Source organism: Elgaria multicarinata, chromosome 7, assembly GCF_023053635.1.
Source record: "Elgaria multicarinata webbii isolate HBS135686 ecotype San Diego chromosome 7, rElgMul1.1.pri, whole genome shotgun sequence".
NCBI classification, from domain to species: domain Eukaryota; kingdom Metazoa; phylum Chordata; class Lepidosauria; order Squamata; family Anguidae; genus Elgaria; species Elgaria multicarinata.
Genome location: NC_086177.1, coordinates 73,346,679 through 73,367,936, shown reverse-complemented (window position 1 = coordinate 73,367,936; position 21,258 = coordinate 73,346,679).

The window sequence follows — 21,258 nt, the reverse complement described above, 5'->3', positions numbered from 1 at the left end:
AAAAAAATGGAGAGAGGAGCTGATGCACCGGGATGGGTTTCCTTCATGCACTTTTTGGACACCTCTCTGTGAGCCATTTCTAGGCAAAAGAGGTTGGTTTCTGAATGGAAAGGGAGGCTTTGATTGAGCAGAGACCAGGCAGGAAGGTGTGCTGCCCATCCCACATGGGATTGGATTCCATTAGTGATCTGTGACAGCCTCCCGTGGCAGAGAGGTATGTGATGGTGAGCAAAGAGCGTGGCCTGGACAGTTTCTCCCCACATGCCGTGCCAGAGAAGTGCATAAATGTTTAAAAAAAAAGAAAAATGACCATCTCACAGAAGTAGCAGCAACAGCAGGTCTGTCCTGGTTGCCTTTTGGGAAAGACAGGAGACGGCTTCCTTCATGTGCCCCAGCGCGCATGCAATGATGGGCGCCCGGGTGCGACGGTGGCTCCTTCCTGCAAACATTGCACTATGCTCCCTGCCGTGTGGATAACTGGAAGGAGCATAAATGTGGGGGTTCGAGGGCTCGCGGTGCCAATGTGCCACCATCAAGACATGGCCCATGACCCAGAACATTTGATACCTTAATTTTAATACAAAGTATGCACATTTCTATCTACTTCTTTCATCCAGTTCAGTAAGCACCAAGAGCCGGTCAGATTAGCATGGTTTGTTTGTTAATATAAGAGTATCAGTAATACTATAGTAGGAACATAGGAAACTGCCTTGTACAGAATTAGACCATGGGTCCATCTAGCCCAGTATTGTCGACACTGACTGGCACTGGGTCCCCAGGGTTTTAAGCAGGAGTCTTTCTAGCCCTACCTGGAGATGCCAGGGATCGGACCTGGGACCTTCTGCATGCAAAGATTCTCTGAGTTACGCCCCCTCCCAATAATGTTAGCTGAACTCATTGAAACATACAGCATTAGTGTTGTATGGGAGGGGGAAGTATTCAGATAATTGTATTGATATGCTTTCAAGGTGCTTCTATAAGAACTGCAGAAGTTCTGTGAAATGTTGTAATACCTCCCAGGCCACTGCAATCTTTAGGGCCATGGCCTACAGATTTTCATTTGTCGACAACATGGAAATGGGCCTTCTCCATGGTGGTGCCCACCCTATGGACTGATCTCCCTTCTGATATGTCAGGCATCAATCCTGGAATATTTAAGGCATTTACTGAAAACATACCTTTTTACTTTGGCTTTTCCTCAGCCATGGGGTGTCTTGAACAATTTGTGTATTGTACTATTGTGTATTTATTACATTCAGATATTAACCATTTTGGGATTTGTGCATTTGACAAGGAGTATAGAAATATTGCTAGCAAATAAAATCAATAATAAACTTGAGACGTTTCCTGCTCAGATTGAGGAATCTTTCTCATTAAGACACTAGAGTTTTGCTTGTAGTTCTTCTACAGGTGCTACCTCAAGGCTAAGTTGAAATGGCAGTAAAAATGCACTTCATAGTGGTCAAACTGAAATACAAGAATAGGAAGTAGGAACCATGTGTGGGTTGAACTGGAGGTTGGACTTCATGAGCTTCACGGCCTTTCTGGCCTTATGATATGTGAGTTTGATTTCTATATATGGATTTAAATTGACTTATTTTGTGAGTTAAGGCATTTTACTTTTCTATATGATAATCTTTCCTGCCTGACTTCCAGGGGCAGGGAGTCCCAAAGAGAAGGGGCCACCACATTAAAGGCTCTTCTCCAGGTGGACTCCGATTTTCCAACAATTCGACAGCTCAGCTGAAAGTGATCCTGTTTTTCCCATTTGAAATATAAAAAGACAACACCAGATTGGGAAGGCAATCTTTTATAATGTTTGGAATCTGTAGTTAGCCCTAGTTCATGCATTCAGCTGGACTGGAGCTTATTTATATCAGGGATGGGTAACCTTTTTGCCCCCAAAGTAAGCATTCAGGGATGGGGTAGAGGGCCACATGAGCACACACATGATGTGTACAGACACACACCCTTATTCTCTCTCTCATGCTCACACATACATATACACACTCTCTGATCATGCACACACATTCTCTTTCTCAAACACACACACACACACACACACACACACACACACACACACACACACACCCCTACACTTATACTCTCATGCATGCACTACTGGTATTGTGGAAGCCTATCTTTATGGTGCAAAGGGACATATTTGGCTGACTTCAGCCAGACTGCTTGTGAAAGTAACAATTTTGTAGATCTCTCACAACAGACACTGGAATCTTAATGCTCAGTTACAGTAAAAAAATTAAGAAACGTAGACTGCAGTCAGTTGCCTTGGAGTAAACCCCATTGAACTCAATGGGACTTCTAAGTAGACATGTATAAGATTGCACTGTAAAAGAGGAAAAGATGCCACCATTTTAATGTAACTCCATTGAGCTTTTGGAACTTGCATATATCTTGCATGTTTTTCCAGAATTCTTAAATATGTGGGAGTATTTGTGTGAGACACTTAGAAGGACATCTATTAGCACAACTGAACAAAGTTTAGAACATGTTTTACCAATGTTTTCTTTATTAGTAAATTATCTTCCTAGAAAGTATTCTAAATACAGTAGTACCTAAAGATCAGACAGCACCTTTGGGAGGATGTAATTGTTGTTTTAAATGTTCCCATAAAAGGAAATGGGCAGATTAGTATACAGACGCAAAATAAAGTACTAAGGGGGTAACTATAGCAACTAAAAGAATGTCATTGGAAAGATGCCAGTTATATTAGACTTTGTCAAGTTCACGAAAAGGATGTTTTTCTTCCTCTGTGAACACTCATTCAGTGATGTAAAACGTAATCTCCGTAATAAAATTTGGAGATAGTGTGTGTGTGTATTCGTATTTTCTGACACCCGTCAGAAAAGAAAAGAAAAAAATATCATTGATAATTTACTTGGTGAAGGGAAAAGACTAGCATATAGTTGTGATTTCTATTGTACAAAATGTTGAATTCCAACCAAGTAGCTAAGTCTTTGGGCACAATCCTATGCATGTTTAGACAGAAAAAGTTCTACAACATCCAGCATGGCTGGCTAGGGCATGGGATTGCACCTTTAGATTATTTGAAATGGAAACTTACACAGAAGGGCCATAGACATTCCATTGTCATCCAGATGGATGTATTTCTTTATATTGATGAATGTCATGGTATATATTTGACTTTTGGATTCTTTGCCTCTATATCTGTATAACTGACACGTTTAAGTATATGTAGGTTGTTGTGGTTGCTTTATGTTTATGCTCCTGCTCCATTTGTGGTTTATTGTTAGTTGTTCTTTCACTTATTTTATTATAAAAGTTTCAATAAACATAACATTTTAAATGTTACTTTTGACACTGGTGAACATTTTCAGCTCAGTCATGTTGCATTTCTCCTGCTCCAAATTCGTCTAATTCCATTTCCAAGAAGGAGGAGGCAAAATTAATGCTGTCTCATTACTAAATCTGAACTCTGATTCCCCTGCCAAGCAAATTATTAGAGGGATGTTTCTCGCCAGCATCAGGGGTTAAGATGGCTGAGCACGTGCCAAGACCCACACACCAGCAAGACACCTATCACCAAGAGCCTCCTGGACCAACTAATCCTCCACTTCACCATCTCTGGATGCCTAATTTGTATTTATAGCCAGATGTGGCAGTATGGAATGTGGAGGGGTGGTGCGTGCATGCGTGAGTGAGTGAGTGAGTGAGTGGGTGAGTGAGTGAACTAGACTCTACCAGCAGCACTGACTTCCATTGTCCCTGGGATCAGTGTCCCTGATTATTATGGTGGTCTGTCCCTCCTTCCTGCCAACGCACAAAGAATTCTTGGACTCATAGCTCTTGAGAGCGCATGAAACATAGAGAAGCACAAAATACAGGGAAGCACAAATCAATTACACCCACCCACCCACTCACCCTCTTAGTTCTACAGAATAGAATGGGCCAGAATGTTGCTTGCTTTACTCTAACTGCTTCTGATTAGCTCCAGAAAATCTCACATGATCTGGACAATAGGTACATTGAGACATTGCCTATTGGAAATATGTTTCCACAAATATCCTCAAGCATGATCTACAATTTAGCCCCAGGCTGCTTTTTACCCCCTCATAGTAATGGATTTGCAGCCTGGGCCCGGGTGTGAGGTAGAGGCTGGATCTCTGGACCCCAATAAAGTGGGGGGAAAAACCCTCGCCCAGCCAGTACATTTGACCCCTGGGAGAAACAACCGCTGCTACCACCTGCTTCTTTGCTGGCTCTTTGGCAAGACGGTAGATGGTAGCAAGTGGCAAGAAGAAGGAGGAGGAGGAACAGCAGTTGATGACAATGGCAGTGAGGAGGAAAGGTCTCACTGAGAGAGGGCACCCACTGAAGATGTCTTGTTCAAGGACTTCCCCAGAACCCCTTGGCCACCACTTTAATGTATGAATGAGGTGCTGCACCAAACTTATTCATCGAGCACAATGGGGAACAGAAAGATTTGTTATCTTTTCCAACATTGTTATCTTTTCAGCACCAAGTCAAGACTTTTCTCTTCTCCCAGGCATTTTAACAGCATTTAACAACGTTTTTAATGGACCCCAGAATTGTTGTTTTTAAATGGATGCTGTTGTTTTTATATTGTTTTTATGTTTTTTTAATTTTTGTACACTTTTAATGTTTACTATTTTTAATTGTTGTAAACCGCCCAGAGAGCTTCGGCTGTGGGGCGGTATAGAAATGTAATAAAATAAATAAATAAATAAATTTCCATTGGTACAGCAGATACATAAAACTTGTGAATGTGGGCTGCTGAATAGGGGCAGAATTTTGTGCATAACTAGATTATCTGTTAGAGTTGCCTCCTGTTCATGCTTTGTATATACAGAAACAATTTTCTGTACAACTATCATTCCCTCTCTGAATACAGCTAATGCTTGAATACTTATTTTGCTCAGGAATTATTACAATGCCTGTAAAGTGCACGCCATGAATGTATCCTAAGGTTCTTAATGGAATGTGGGTTTTGTATCTTGACAATGGTGCATGGATCTATTTAGGCTGAGACATTTGTGGATGGAACTGCAGCAGAGAATTTATTTGTGCAGTACAGTAGAATAAAATGTGCACATACTTCTTCTCCCTTGACACTCACTGCATTGCTGTTCTGACATCTGAACTCTAGCTTAGTATAATGAGATTTCCTGGTAAGAAAACTCTATGCTCATTATCATTTCTTTTTTTCTTGACAGGGTTTTGTGAGGAAGGCAGTGATTCATTTGTGGAACCTGCCACACTATACTGACTTAACAACATTATTGTGCTTTCATTTTGGTTTAGCAAGAGGCTTATATGTTTATTTCACTGCATTAAACAACAGTGTTCAGAACCTCTCTTTTTATTAATTCGTTTCTAGTTTGGCTTTTCAAAGCAAAGTACTACAAGCATTTATGTCCTGTACTTCACCAAAAACTATCACTTTATAACCCTTCCTATGTGTTACATCCAGCTTCCTTTCTACTATGTCATTTTATTTTATTTTATTTTTGTCTTTTGACAGGAAGGTACTGCTTCCTTTGCATTTATCCTTGTGTCCCTCCACAAACAACTGTAGAAATAGTGTATGATTCAGAGGAATCTGAATTTGATGAGTGTTTATCACATTTCTAAACATTTCCTTCTCCCAGTTATCTGTATGGAGTAGAACAAGAGTTGGGACTTTATAAGCTTCTACCCAGTATTCACAGGCACTTCTACTGATAAAGGAGATTGGCTGTTAACAATAGAGAATTTCCAGGCACAGTCACCGTTTCCTTCTCATAGAAAGAACAAGGAACTGTACACACAGGAATCATAGAAGGAAGAGACAGAAGAAGGAAGCTGTAAGATAAGGCCGTTTCCCACACATGGCACAGAAGCAAACTGGGGGTTGCTACTAAGTGTATTATCCACCAGAGAGAGGAGCCAATCAAAGCTCCTCGGTGAGTGTGAATATATGTATATCTGTGAACATGTCTTTCTCACAGTTACATTTTTACACTTTATTTATTGCCCAGATTTGTACAGTGCTTTCTAATAAAATTATTAATGTCATCAACAACAACAACATCCAATAAAATACAATAAAGTACACTAAAAAAAAACCACAGTTGATCAATAAAACTATAACTAAATTGGCTGGGTCTCACCTGAAGGAAAGCCTGTGTAAAACTTATTAGGTATATACATAAAACAGTGGTTCCCAATTGGGGGTCTGTGTAACCCACCCAGGGGGTCCGTGGCACCATTCACATATTCATCATTTATTTCTGGAGTCCACTGATGACGAATTCCTACCAGAAGTAAAATATAACACCATTAAGCACCTGCGTGATTTAGCGACTAGCTTCAGAGATTATTTCCCTGCACCTAATCCTGAAAACTCATGGATAATCCCTTTGAATGTGGTGATGTACAACTCTATCTGCAGAAGAGCAAGATGCACTTGTTGACGGGACTTGTGATGGTTCATTGAAATCATTTTTCAAAGAATATAGACTGGACCAATTCTGGGTGAAGGTTTTTCCTGATTATAAGAAATTAGGTGAAAAAGCTTTGAAACATCTAGTTCCATTTTGTTCCACATATTTTTGTGAACAAACATTTTTGACATTTTGTTTTGACTCGTCAACTTAACAGCCTAGTAGCATTCAAGAAAGCTATAAAGACTGATCTCTTCCAGCAGGCCTATCCATTGGAATTTCAAGTTGTTTTTAAAATGTTTTTAGGGTTTTTTTAGGATGTTTTTAACAATGTATATGTTTTAATTGAGTATTATGTATTTTATCGTTTATTGTTGTTCCCCACCTCGATCAAAATGGAGAGGCGAGCAAGAAATACATTAGTAGTAGTAGTAGTAGTAGTAGTATTTGAAAAACAAGCATAGAAATCGGCTCAATGTTGATCCAGATTTGAGATTAAAAGTAGGAAATACTGAACCGGATGTGGAAGGGATTGTTCGGGACAAAAAGAGGCATGAGTTCTCCCATCACATTTAGGTTTAGTAGCTGCTAGACATGTCATAATTTGTTCAATTGTAAACTAGAAGTTAGTAAAAATTAAATTCGTCTTTATATTCTTAACTAAATAATTGTCATTTTTGCATGGTAATATCACAAATATCACAAATTTTATGGTCTCTTTTTTTTAGTATACCTAAAATCCTTTGCTTATTAGGCTACCCCTTATTTTCTCCAAAAAATTGCTTCGCACAGGTAAATACCATAGAGATAACAATTTTTTCAAAAGTAGGGGGTCCATGGCTTAGCATTTGAAAAACAAGGGGTCTGCAGTACTTAGCTAATTGGGAACCACTGACCTAAAATATATGATGTGTGTGATGGCACTTAGAACACAGTTACTTTGAGGACTAGTACCTCAGAAGCCTGACATACCCATAGGCTCATGATTACCAAAACACTGAAAAGGTTCTGAATTACACAGGTCTACAAGAAAGTCCTCTGCAGCGAATGACTCCAAGGCTTGCTATCATGTAATATAGAAACTTACCATTTACCAGATTTAGGACATTAATTTATTATGATATATTGGAGGCTGCCTCATACTAAGTTAGATTATTTGTCAATCTATTCTAGTATTGTCAATTCTGATTATCAGGGGCATTCCAGAGCCTCAGATAAAATGTCTACCCTCTGCTTCTATTAACTGGATATGCCAGGGATTGGATATGCAAAGAAGTACCGTACCACTGACCTATGGTCTCTCCCCTATAAAGTACAGAGATGATAGAAAGGGGACATGCTAATATAATAACTAAAGCAAAAATAGACTTCAATCATATGCGAACTTACCTAAGAGTGAGAGCTTTTCTACATGAGCAATTTATTGCATGCTCATAGTTGGCAACTCACAGAAGTTTGCAGGACTTTTACATGATGCCGTCAACTTCCAGGATGTTTCCCGTGCTTTTCCCTGGTAATTATTATTAAAAATTATTATTAAAAAATGCTTTTTATTAAAAACAGAGATAATGCAGTATTTAAATTATCTTGAGATGTCCTCAGTGTTTAAAGCTGGTGTAGTGCTATAATTCCACCACTAGATGGTGATGTTTCATTGAACATAATAGCATTGCAAAGAAGGGACATTTTCAATTCAAAATCACATGGTCATGGTCTAAAACAGCCAGTTGTAAATGCAGAAAGAATCCAGAAGAAGAAACTCCCAATAACGGTGTGGGGTTTTTCCTTAAGGTAGAGACATAAAGTTCCATTTATTACAGTGGGAGTTACTTCAGAGAAAGCATTCATAGGATTGCACTGTTAATCAATTATTCTACCAATTAAGTTTGTATATAGGTAAAAAAAAACTGAAGAAAAAAGCACATTTTCTGTTATTAGGTGATACACACACATATGGAGGTATTCTGAGAAGCTGTTTTGAGACGGTGCTTGTCACCTGCAGTTTTTATAAGCACTTGTTTATAATTTGTTATGTATAATTTGCTGCTTGATTTTAAAAATATCTATTAGTTTTCTAATGACCCTATAAGTACCCATACATTGTAACAACACCATAACATTATAAAGCAACTAATACACATTGTAAATATTCAGAGAAGGCACATAGTTCAGGTAAAGAGAAATTGAATAGAGGTATGTTCTCATCATTGTATTTCTGTTGTTTCAGATGGTGGCATTTCTCCAGAAAAAAAAGGATAAAACTCTGGGAAGCACTGTCCAGGATATCCAGTATTTTTATATGCTTTAAAAGGAAACCATGTTTCTAGAAATAAATCTTGCTTCATTATCCCTCTAATTAGTTTGCTTGGGGGCATTACATTTTTCTGTGAGAGCTATTTTCCACACTTTGCAGAACCATCCATCTACCGTATAACCCACAGCAGTGTTCTAGTGCCTCCAAGTCTCTAATCTAGCTGCTAATAGTAGGGATGGAATAAGTTCTTTATAGAGAATGTGTTTTTCAGTATCATCAAAAAAACAGAAAGGGGAGCTAATAAGGGGCCAGGTTGAATGCTGCTTGAATACATTTTTAGTTTATTAAAAGTTTTTTTTTAACAACAACAACAAGAACAACAACAACTGACCTAATTGATAAAATATTGCAGCTCTAATTTTAAGGGAAAATAGGCTTGGGGTGGGGGAGTCATTTCAACGTTATATTAAATTTGGTGCTATGTGCCAGTGCTCATCAGCAGCAAATTCCAAACCTTAGCTGCAGATTTGGAAATGATTAACAACTTGTAATTCTGCAGTTCCATCCTGAATTCTCTCTTACAAACACACAAAAAGCATCATCTTTAATCACACCTGCAACTTTTTCTGAAAATAGGCTTTAAAAATATGATAGAATATCAGTATTCAATGTACATAATACAGTAAATAGGTTGTTAACGGGTAGATGAGCCTTCTTCAAAAGAGCCTTCGCATGCACTCTTCAAAAGGATAATGAGTGCCTAATTTGAAATTTCCCTAGCATCTCATCTAAAGCACAAAAACAACAAATACAAAAGGGAATGTTGATAGACACCTGGAGACACATCAAGAAATTAGAATAATGGTTAGCCATGTCTCTGGCACAGCTGCCAACAAATGAACATGATTTGCCAGAGAAAAATAATCTCTTTCATATGGAGTATGGAAGCCATTAGATTTCTAAAAATAAAAATTAATGTCAAGCTGTAGGGAGTTTAAATTTTAAGTAGTGGAGCATGAAAATAAGACCAAACACAGCTCTAGGGTATGGTTTGAAGGTATCTGGTGCAGCAAAGTTACAGAAGCTGGAGGCTGTATTCACGGTAACTCAATGAGAATCACTTGCACCTTTTCTCCGCTTTATTCAGGTTTCGGCTCTGATCGGACAGGGTCCCACAGAGCTGAAAAAGCAGGCTATGCATCTCCCAAACCAGGTGGTTACAGAAGTCATACTGTACTCTACTCCACTTTATTTTCCGAAATTTGGGGTAGAATCCCAGCAACCTACACAAACGTCATCCTGAGATCCTTGTTCTCCCCCACCCACCCTGTTCCCTACTCTGTGGAAAGGGAAAGCACAGTGAGGGGAATGAAGCATCCTCAGAAAAGATCATAGCCTTCTGCCTGGAAACCTGAGTAGTCAGTTTCCCATCAACAACTCCACTAGCTGATTTCCCCTCTAAATCGTAGTGGAAGGTCTCCTAAGAACGGTTCCCTGTAACTAGCCAAATGTCAATATCTCTGTAAATCAATATATCCACACACTGAAATCTCTACATGGTAATATATCCACACATCAATATATCTATACAACCTTTGGCAGAGAAGTGGGATATCCTGAAGTACCAGGATCTCGCTAGTATCCATTCAAAGCAACAGCAACAGCATCTAACACAGTGTTAAACCTGATATAGCAATTTAGCATTATTCCTATGTTACACAGTAACAATGTAACAGAATTACTCTTTGGGAAAATCTGCTCCGATACTAAGAGTAGTTACTTGAGAGGGGAGAATTGCGATTTAGCGTAATTCCTATTCTGCACAATTGAAGCAATGGTCCTCACTAGTTGTTTAGAAATGCTGAACTGAGATCCAATAAATCGGAGTAGAGGATAGAGATAGATAACAACGTGATGAGTGGAGAAGCGATAGTACTGAGAGTATAAATTTATTTATTCATTTATTACATTTATATACCACCCCATAGCCAAAGCTCTCTAGGTAGTTTACAAAGATTAAAAGAGTGAACATTAAAAACAAATATACAAAATTTAAAACCATAAAAAGCATAAAAACAGACAATATCCATTTAAAACAACTATTCTGCGGGAAGTTTAAAAAAACCTTCAGCATATGCTGTTAAATGCCTGGGAGAAAAGTCTTGACCTGGCGCCGAAAAGATAACAATGTTGGTGCCAGACGAGCCTCATCGGAGAGATCATTCCATAATTGGGGGGCCACCACTGGGGGAAGATAAGTAGAGATAGCTCTGATCTCTGCAGTACCCCACTCTGGCAGCCAAAAACAACCCCAAGGGGGTACAAAGGAAGGGAACTACTCCTTAACCTAGGTCACCAAAGTCACAGCCAGGTGAAAGACACTCCAGGATAAGCCTATCATGCTGACTGTAATGTGGAGGGATACAACAAACAGCTGCTGAAGTGCATAGGAGGCCAGATAAAGAAGAAGAAGAAGAAGAAGAAGAAGAAGAAGAAGAAGAAGAAGAAGAAGAAGAAGAAGAAGAAGAGTACTCTGAAAAACTGCATTTTTTCCTAAGATAAGCTCCAGCATGATGGTGGATAGAGTAGAGTGGAGTAGAGTACAGTATGATATCATGTGCCCCAGACAACCGCAAAATGCTCCCACTTTTTAACAAATCATTCATGAAGATAGCCTTCTGGGGGAGACACTACTTGGGAACCTCAAATGTGCTACCTTCAGTTCCACGGTGGAAGAAAAGCCAGATATAAATGAAATGAAATAAACTCATCTGAATGCTAATAAAAATTCTTTCAATCAATTACAAATGATCCAGATACAGATTATACAATAACAGACTTTAAAAAAAAATATACTAACTTCTTTAAAAATTCAAAAGCAGAAGAACATGATGCTTGACATGCAACATTACAATCTCAACATTTGAGTCAGTCCTTTTCTGAAGTACTGGTGCTGAAGGCCTCTTTGTAAGTTACTGTTAAAAGGTTATCAGTTAAAGTTCAAGTGGCAGAAATACTGTCTACATATATCTCTGGAGCAAGGAGCCCAAGAAAATAGAAGGAAGAAGTAGGTAGAAACCCCTGTAATGGTTACATTATGCAGTGTGTCTCACCTCAAACAGTCAAAATTAATGTAGTCCTGTATTTGTTTTCTAATTTTATCTTAATAACTTGAGCCACACTGTTATGGGTTAAGTGTTACCTGTCCTAAAAGATAATAACCCCATTCTGCCCCACCCACCCCCACCCATTCCTCTCTCTCTCTCTCTCTCTCTCTCTCTCTTAGATGTCCCTCAGAAAACAGGCCTTCGACTCCATCAGCAAGGTGCATAAAATCAAACAAGGACATAAAATATGGAGAGGCCCATTTGTACATATGCAATTACAGGGTGCTCCTTCCTACTCACTTTTTTAAATCTAAAGGGCCATGTACAAGGGTTACATTAACCCCAGTAATTGTCAGGAAGTATGAAGCCTCTGGATTGCTCAAGCAAGCCCAATATAAAAACCTGGAAAGTTTTATTGCTTTACTAATAAATCCTTATTGCTTTACTATGATTTTATTAGAATGTAAGCCTATGCGGCAGGGTCTTGCTATTTACTGTTTTACTCTGTACAGCACCATGTACATTGATGGTGCTATATAAATAAATAATAATAATAATAATAATAATAATAATAATAATAATAATAATAGTGCTGATTTCAGGCTATCCTCCAATACCAGGTTCTTTATTCTAGCTTTGATTTGCAAGAGAACTAGTTAATTAAAAGTCTTGACTCAGCAAAAGGGAATTTAAAATAGGACAATATCTACATGATATTTTTAAGTTGTTCAGGATAAAGTCACATATATTTTAAAATGGGAAAGCAGTAAAACAGGAATTATTTTAGTTTCCCACATAGCAAAATGTTTTGCTTGAGGGAACTGGCCATGACTTTCTTTTAATGATAAATAGTCTTGAGGGAGGCTGATAGAATAATTGAACAGCAGAAAAGCGATAGCATTTGGGGCTCTTTGGAAATAATGTAATGTAGCTTCACAAAGCTTCTAGTGATTACATTAATCTCCCAAACTACCAAGAAATATAACCTAATTAGTGCCACCATATTTTTTCATAGCTGTTCCAGCACACTCAGAGTTTCCCATTCAATTCTTCCTTCGTACTACAAAAAGGACATTTGAGCACCTGAAGTGGGTCGTTTCCAATGAGGCTTCATTAACTGTCAGAATTCACAGCAATTGAACTTCACATTATAATAGTCTGTTTTGATATTTTTAACGTATAGTCTGAGGAGGTCGAAATGCCTCTGATAAGATAAATGGGAGCTGGGAGTTGGATCCTCCATGACTAGCAGGTTTAATTCCAGCCTGAGAAATGTTGTACAACATTCCTAAAAGCTAATATTTTAAATGATATGGGGCAGATCAAAGATTTCCTGTCGCTGCTATGGTGATACATCCCCCTTTCCCCCTAACAGCTTACATGATCTACTGCAGTAATTAGAACCAATGAACTGGAAGTTCACCAGTTCAAATCTCAGGTCAGCCATGAATTCACCAATTGGCCTTTGGTAAGCTTTGTGTTGTTTCTTATGAAACCTTCATCTACCCCTCATTTACACTAAATGTTGAAGTAGTAACACTGGGCTGTATCCAATGCAACATGAGCACTAACATAAATTATATAGCACTGGTGTAAGGGACCTCTAGTACAACACCAATAACATTGGGTGGTGCATCGGGTTTTTTAGGGAATCCTGTTGTGCCAGCTAAAGCTATTGGTGTTATGCTAGAAGTCATTATGCTAACTCAACATAATTTACATTAATGCTCATGTCACCTTGGGTACTGCCCACTGACCTGTAATGTATGGGTGGGCAATTCATGGCTCTTCAGATGTTTTGTCTTACAACACCCATGATTTCTCATAATTGGCTATGCTAACTAGGGCTGATGGGTACAAACATCTGGAGGGCCACAAGTTGCCCACCCCACTTGTAACAAGATTAAAACTGCTGCAGCCAGCTACAAAGCTTTGCCACCACTGCCTGTTTTGAAACACTTCACTCCCAGGCAAGAGGCACCATGGGAAGTACAAATTAACTTCACCCAGGGAGAAAGTAACTACCAGCTGAAATTCCCTAGTTAATGCAAAGCAAAAATAGCCTTCCATCAAACTCCCTGCTCCTTTACAAAACCACATCATGTGGATAAGAATCTCCTTTATTTTCAGAACAGTATCAACATTTACCTTCTGTATGATGTGCTGTCAGATGGGCACTGCACTTCTGGTTTTGGCACCCTCTCAGGACACCCTGCTGCCACTGTTCCTGGGGGTTATCTTAGTGGGAGCATAGAACCAGTCAGGGTGCTTCAGTTCTTTCAATGCTACAACTTTCTTGGGTGGAGCATCCCCTTGGTGGTGATCCCAGAAGAGCTATCAGCATTCCTCCAACTCCTCTGAGGATTCTTCCAGTTCCCAGGTAGTCCTGCCAGGAAGGTGGTAGGATGTGACAATCCTATAGCTCTGAGTGCTGGCTGGGCCATGATTACTGGATCCCAGCTCCTAGCTCACCTCAGACCATGGCAACTCCCCTAGAGTTGCCTCCCATTGCAGTCAATGGGAAGACAAAAGGAAAAGCTGTTCACCCCATATCCCACCCAACCAGTAGCAAAATAGTAGGGCGTAGTATGTGGCAGTTGCTCTGTCAGTGGATCTTCCCCTATCATAAGATCATAAGAAGAGCCATGCTGAATCAGACCAAGGGTCCATGTAGTCCAGCATTCTATTCATCACGCAGTGGCCAACCAGCTGTCAACTGGGAACCCACAAGCAGTACATGAGTGCAACAGCACCCTCTCACCCATGTTCCCCAGCAACAGGTGCACATAGGCATATTGCTTCTACTACTGGAGGTAGAATATAGCCATCAGGACTAGTAGTCATTGATAGCCTTATCAATGTAAAGTAGGATTACTCCATTACTCTCAAACCTTTCAAAGTCCAATTATGCATATTTACTGGCTGCATCTAGGATAAGTAATGCACTTTTAAAAATTAGAAAGAAATGTAGAAAGTGGTACTTTGAGATTAATTTTCTTTTTATTGTAAAGTGGCAAAAACTTTCACAGGTGGCAATCTGCTTCATCAGGCACTGTGTTTTACAAAGTTTATCTCAAGGTGCCATCAAACACATTTCTTTTTCTTTATTGTAGAAGACTAATATGGTTCTCAGATTATATAACTAAAAAATCAGAATCCTTAAGAGAGGCATGGAATCTAATATTATTAGTTAAATTAAACTGCATATTGCAAGGAATACACAAAACATTTCATCAAATCTGTGAAGTTTGGAGACCACTGACAAATTGAAATTATTTATCTAGCCTATTAACAATGATTATTTCAACTTATTTCAAATGGTACAGCTGAATCAGAATTGATCTATTAATGAACTAATATTTATTTAGATAACAATTCTTATTTATACACATAAACTAGTTTTAATGTCTTGTATGTACTTGTGTGTGGCTATATTTTCTATATATTGCATTTTCAAGTTTGTTTATTTTGTATATTTGAAATTAACATGTAATAATTTCTTAAAAGTCTCTGACAAATGAGGTCATTCATCCATGGTGTCATGGAATTCTAGGGCATCTTCCCCAACCTGGTGTCCTCTAGATGTTTTAGCTTATAGCTCCCAGAATTCCTGCTTGTTTGTCATCCTGGCTGGTGCTGGTGAGAGTTGAAATCCAAACATCTAGAAGGCAGCAGGTTGGGGAAAGCTAGAAGGTGAGTCCTCAGTTCCATATATATCTTGCACTACCAATGACAAGGCATTGTGTAGCTCTTCCATTTCTTCCTTTCTTAACAAATCATCTGCAGTAAGATAAAAAAAATGAAGCAATGGTGGGGAAACACGGAAGGGTTACAAGTTGAACATAATGATATCTGGCCTCCCCCCATAAAATTCTGTGAATCAGGCATGGCACCATAAAAGCGTGATCTGGAACACCCCCGTAGAAAAAAGGCGATGACATGCAAACCTATTCATTTTCAGCTACTAACCAGCTACGTGTATTATTGACCTGGAGGAATCTTCCCAAATATATGCTAGCTTCAACAAATTATTGATATATGTGTCTTGTTTTAAAAGATAAAGGAAGAATTTAAATGGCTCAAAGTGGTTTACTGCTATCATAATATACGGGTAACGATGCAGCTCAGTACAGAAAAGCTGCAGCTAAAAAGCATATGAATATAATTAACATATGGCTTTGGTCTTATATGAATAAATATGGAAAGGTGCTGGTGTCTTCCTCTGTGGTTCTTATCCTCCACAATTCCTATGAATACCACTGGCTGATGAAAACACCCAGCACCACACATGGCTCCATTTGATTCAAGTCGAAGCTATAAGCCACATTTTGCCAGTATTAGCAACATCTGCATGTGCTTGTGAATAGGATTGCCTGGTCAAACTGTCCAATATAATCGACAGCATGGTAGATGTGATCTTCCCATCAACTGAATTTTACAGAGCACCCATGCTTTGTGAGTTAAGGGATGTCCTAAGCTAAAATAAGGGATGGTTGAAACTTTCTTTGTGAAGCATTGGTCTTCTAGAGCATCATCAAAGGGGAGGATTGTGATTCTGTATCATTGCTTCTCCTGTCCCACATTACTTCCTCTTTCTTCCGGGAGAAAAGGAAGTAAATATACAGGGGCTATTTTTATTGCGCTGCTTTTTCTGCACACAGCAGGAAATGGCATCACATTTCGTTCCCCCCCAAAAAAAGTCAGATTAAAAGTGGTCCATTTTGTGATGGAAAAAAGGCAAGAAGGAGCAGGAGTCATGTGGGAGGCGGACATTATTGTCTAAAGGGCATGCAAAAAAACGTGAGTGGGCAGTAGCGAGTGAGTGATAAAACGCTCATCTGATGAACCCCTTAGGCTCCAATCCTATTCATATTTACTTGGGAATAAATCTAACTAAACTTCGAGGGACTTACTTCTGAGTAGACCTGAATACGATTGTGCCATTAAAGTTTCTTCTATTTTATGACCTTTCTTGTAAATAGGTATGATCTTGTTTTATGCAACCTGGTATAGCATTTAAAATAAACATTACTGCTTTACACTCTTCTTCCCAGGTTCCATATAAAATTCCCTTGAGATTTATATGGATATGGACAGCACTTGATTTCATGTTGATTTCAATAATAAAGTCATCTGGTTTTCATTGTCTTGAGATTGAAAATAAATGAAGCACATTCATCAACCTCTTTAAATCATAAATCACTTTTATTTGGACCTTCAGGCCAGTACTTTATCTTCGTTGCAAAACTTGTTGCACAAATACTTAACCATGTGTGCGTGTCCCCAGGTAAATATATTAACCATGGTTAATGCTGTAGACTGCTCATATATTACAACAGAAATATAAGATGACTATTTAAAAAATCAATCTGAGTCCTCTAACCTTTCAAGAATTCCTGATAAGAAAAGTTCCTGGGTGATGAAATTCTAATTACTCACTTGATCCTGGGTTCTTGTTGTTTTTATTTTGGGACACCTAATTTTCAGACATTGCTCTGCCTGAAAATTGACAGATGTAAGTCCAATTGAATTCAATAGGACTTACGCCCAGGAAAATGTGTCTAGGATTCCAGCCTAATTGTCCTGAGAACAAACATTCTTAGAAAATTGAAGTAGCATTTTTTATTATAGCACCCATGAATGAGGTTGCAGTTTCTGGTGAGATAATCTAATATACTATCCAAACTATGGTATTTCTAGACCTTTTCTGAGTTTTCCCCCAGATGCTATGATTTGTACCTAAGTGAGTCAGAGCAGGGCAGAGGAAAGAAACAGTGCACACACACCTTTTGTTGAAACGGGCCACAGCTTTTATTACAAATGTCACCAGGTTTGGCAAAAACGTCAAGGTGGGGACCAGAATGACACCAACATGTGTATTGGATTTCCAGCCAAACAGCTGAGCAGCCTAAACTAGGAAGGATTGATTTCCCTTTACTTTGATCATGCAAAGCTGTGAATCTTACCTTTGAGTAAACCCCATTGAACAGAGAGAGACTTACTCCTGGGTAAGCAGAAGTAAGACCTCAGAAGTAAGCATAGGGTTGCAGATTACTTCTTTCCAGTTTGTTGTTTCAGACTTTAAAAAAAAGCTTCTGAGTGACCTCACTATTAAGTCAGTTCTCTATGTGTTTACTCAGAAGTAAGTCTCTTTCTCTGTTCAATGGGGTTTACTCAAGGGTAAGCATGCATGGGATTTTAGTATGACTTGGATGTAAATGCGCTTGAAATCAATGAGATTTTCTCCTGAATAGGGGAACAAGCAGATCTCTATTTTATGAACTTGGAGCATGATCAAAGTAAAGGAAAACCAATCCTTCACTAATGCAAACAGGTGGAATTTTGCACTGGTGGACTTTCGTACTAGTTGACTATCAAGAAAAGGGTTTAAGGGGGAAATTAAAAAAATCTTAAAACATCAAGAGATGAACTGATCTGATTCAAACTTGGCATGCTGAAAGCTTTAATTAAGAGCTATCACTGTGTCAAGTTTGATCACTTTATCTTTAAAAATTACACAGATGTAAGCATTTTTGTTAATTTACATCTTTAAAAATCCTTAAAATCATGGGATGAACCAATGTGATTCAAACTTGGCATGCTGAAAACTCTACTTAAAAGCTATCACTGTGCCAATTTTGATCGCTTTATATTTAAAAATGAGGGAGCTGCAAGCAAGGAGGGTACATTTTCCACATTTCTTTTAAGGTGAAAATGTACCCCTTGTCATGCCTACTCATGAGTAAATGGGACCTCTCTCACTTCCTCTTCACAGTTGAGCAGAGAACCACCCCACCCTCTTCTTTTGTTAGTGAGACCACCCTTAGACACACACATCCCCAACAAAGAACGAGATGGTTGGATGGAATGCAATGGCAGCAATACATGGGAGGGAGGAGCAAATTTATTTCATATGGAGGGAAAATCATCCAGACTTTTCCCACTCCAGAAAGACAACATGGAGGGGAAGAGGCTAAATGAGTGCAGGACAACATCATGTGAGTACCGAGCTGCAAAACCACATAACAAGCATGGTGAGTGTGTGATAAATCACTGGTGTGTCACAGAATGTGATGCTCAGCCAGAAAGAGCACACACAGGCAAAGTACGCAAATGTGTTGTAGCAGCACATGCTATGCAACTGAATTGCAACTGTAAACTGTGTTGTAGCTTTCTTTCCCACTGGAGAAATTCCAGTGGATACCCATGTCTTAGAGGAAGAACAGATGAAAAAGTCCTCTGACACTCTATTTTATATGTGATCTGCCAATGTGCCTGCCCACTCCTTTTTTCATTCCCCCACAATGGCTCAGGACACAAGAGCCACTGCTTAGGAGCAATTGTCTGGACAGATCTCTGCAGTGTCAGGCAAACTCCGAGAAAGCAAGGTGATAATGGTGCAAATTTGGACTCTGGACTTAATGAAAATAACAAGAGGACTATGGAAGGACATGTGGCACTCTCTCCTCTCATTTGAAAGGTTAGTGGCTTCATTCTGCACTCCCTATTAGACTTCCAAGAGAGCGAGTCCTGAAATCTTCCAGCAACTGCAAAGCTACTGAGTTCAGGAGGGAGAAGCAGGCTTGTATTAAGGCAAATGATGGCAAGTGGGGCAGGTCTAAAGATCCGGGGACAGCTCAGAAGATCTGGGTCCTGTGCACAAGTTGTCCTCCATTACACCACCCATGTCCCAAAGTATTTAATAAATGCTGTAATTTGGCCTCTTGTAGAGACATAAAACCAGTCAATTTTGCCCTTAAATGCTACCTACATCCTGTGTTCTGCAAACGTTCATTCAGTAATGTGGAGGATTGTGCCATTTTCAGGCCATTGTAATCTTCACAGGTGTTAACAGTTACCAAGTCCAAATCTGATCTGGGTGCACAGAATCATTCAGTGACCTGAACAGCATAATACATCCTGTACAAAACTTGTGCAAATGTTTGCAATATGTAGCCCTCGGGGGAAATATCTAGAGTTCAATTCCTTTTTCACCTTAAAGGGCTACAGGAGGAAGGGAGGTTCCAAGGAGGAAAAAGGAGACTGAGATGAAGAAAAAAGATGAAGATGGTGAAGAAAGGCCCTGAGGAAATGGAGGAGAGATAGATTGACATAAAAGATAGGTTCTAAGAAGGCTGAGAAAAGACCAGGAAAAAGCTGCAGCAATAGCCAGTTGTCCCCAGTCTGTTTGGGTCAGTGGGCACAGTTCGGATTTTGAGAGCATGTCATGCACTCTCTCACAAAATGGCTGCGAACAAGGGTGCCTTGTCCATTCATAAAATGGCTGCCATGGTGGGCATAGCCTGTAACCAGAATGCAAACTGGTGGGGCTAAAACAAAATCCCTTACATTAAAAAAAAAATATTACATTAAAAAAACACAAAAGCCAAGGTTTAGGCTGACCAGGTTCCCCATTTTGCCGAAGATAGTCCTCTATTTTCAAGGACTGTCAGAGGACAGTCCTCTGTTTAAGGACCTCTCAACTAGACGGGCTGTTCAGCTGAGTTTGGTGTCAGCAATTTCCTCCCTCACCCATGTGACTAATGTATGAACCGAGGTCCCATGATTTCCACCACCTCACAGGGTTGCAATGAGGAAATGTGGGATTACATTGGGAAGAAAAACAAGCTATCCGACTTATTGCAGCTATAGTGGCCTTCCAGAAACTCTCAATCTGAGGGCCAAAAAAGCCATGACATCATTCACACAATGAACAACTGGATGTTGATTTATTAAAGGTATTTATATATTGCTTTATAGATTGACATCACAAAGCAGTTTACCTTAAATTATTAAAACAATGAAATCAATAAAATCATGGAATAAAACCAAAAAAGACAGACAACTCCTTGATTTGGCAAAGCTGACTCTGTTTCTTCTCTTCTCAAGGAGATGGGAGGTCTCAGGTCGTGATGGGAGTCCGCATGCCAGTGGTGCCACCCTCCCCTGGGTCTTGGGTGCTAGGGCAGGTATACAGTGCCCATAAGGTGCCTCATCAGGACACCATCTCTGTGGCTCATTGAGCCTACAATGGGGCAGAGAGAGGTCATATCCCCCCACAAGCCCTGAGCACAACATGTGCCAAAGGAGTGAAAAAGGCTACGTTGCATCAAACTGGAAGCCCTGCACCTTATTTTAATGGGAGAGGTGGTTAACTCCACTTCTGCTGAAAGTCCCATCCCATCCCTGGAAGTCCCACTTCCAGAGTCCTGCCCCAGAAGGAGGGATAACTGGATGAAGGTCATGTGACTCCTAGATGAAGTCATCATGCCTCCATGGACAAATAGGATGGGGGTGGTGACCCCTGCTGTACATGTGGGAGACCAGAAGTGACCCTAAGGGGCCATTTCCAACCCCATGACCAGAAGTCCTACCCTGAAGGTGAGAGGGAATCACCTGATAAGTTCATGTGACCTGTCTACAAATTCATCATACCACCTCATCCTATTTAGTCACATAATCATGAGGAGTT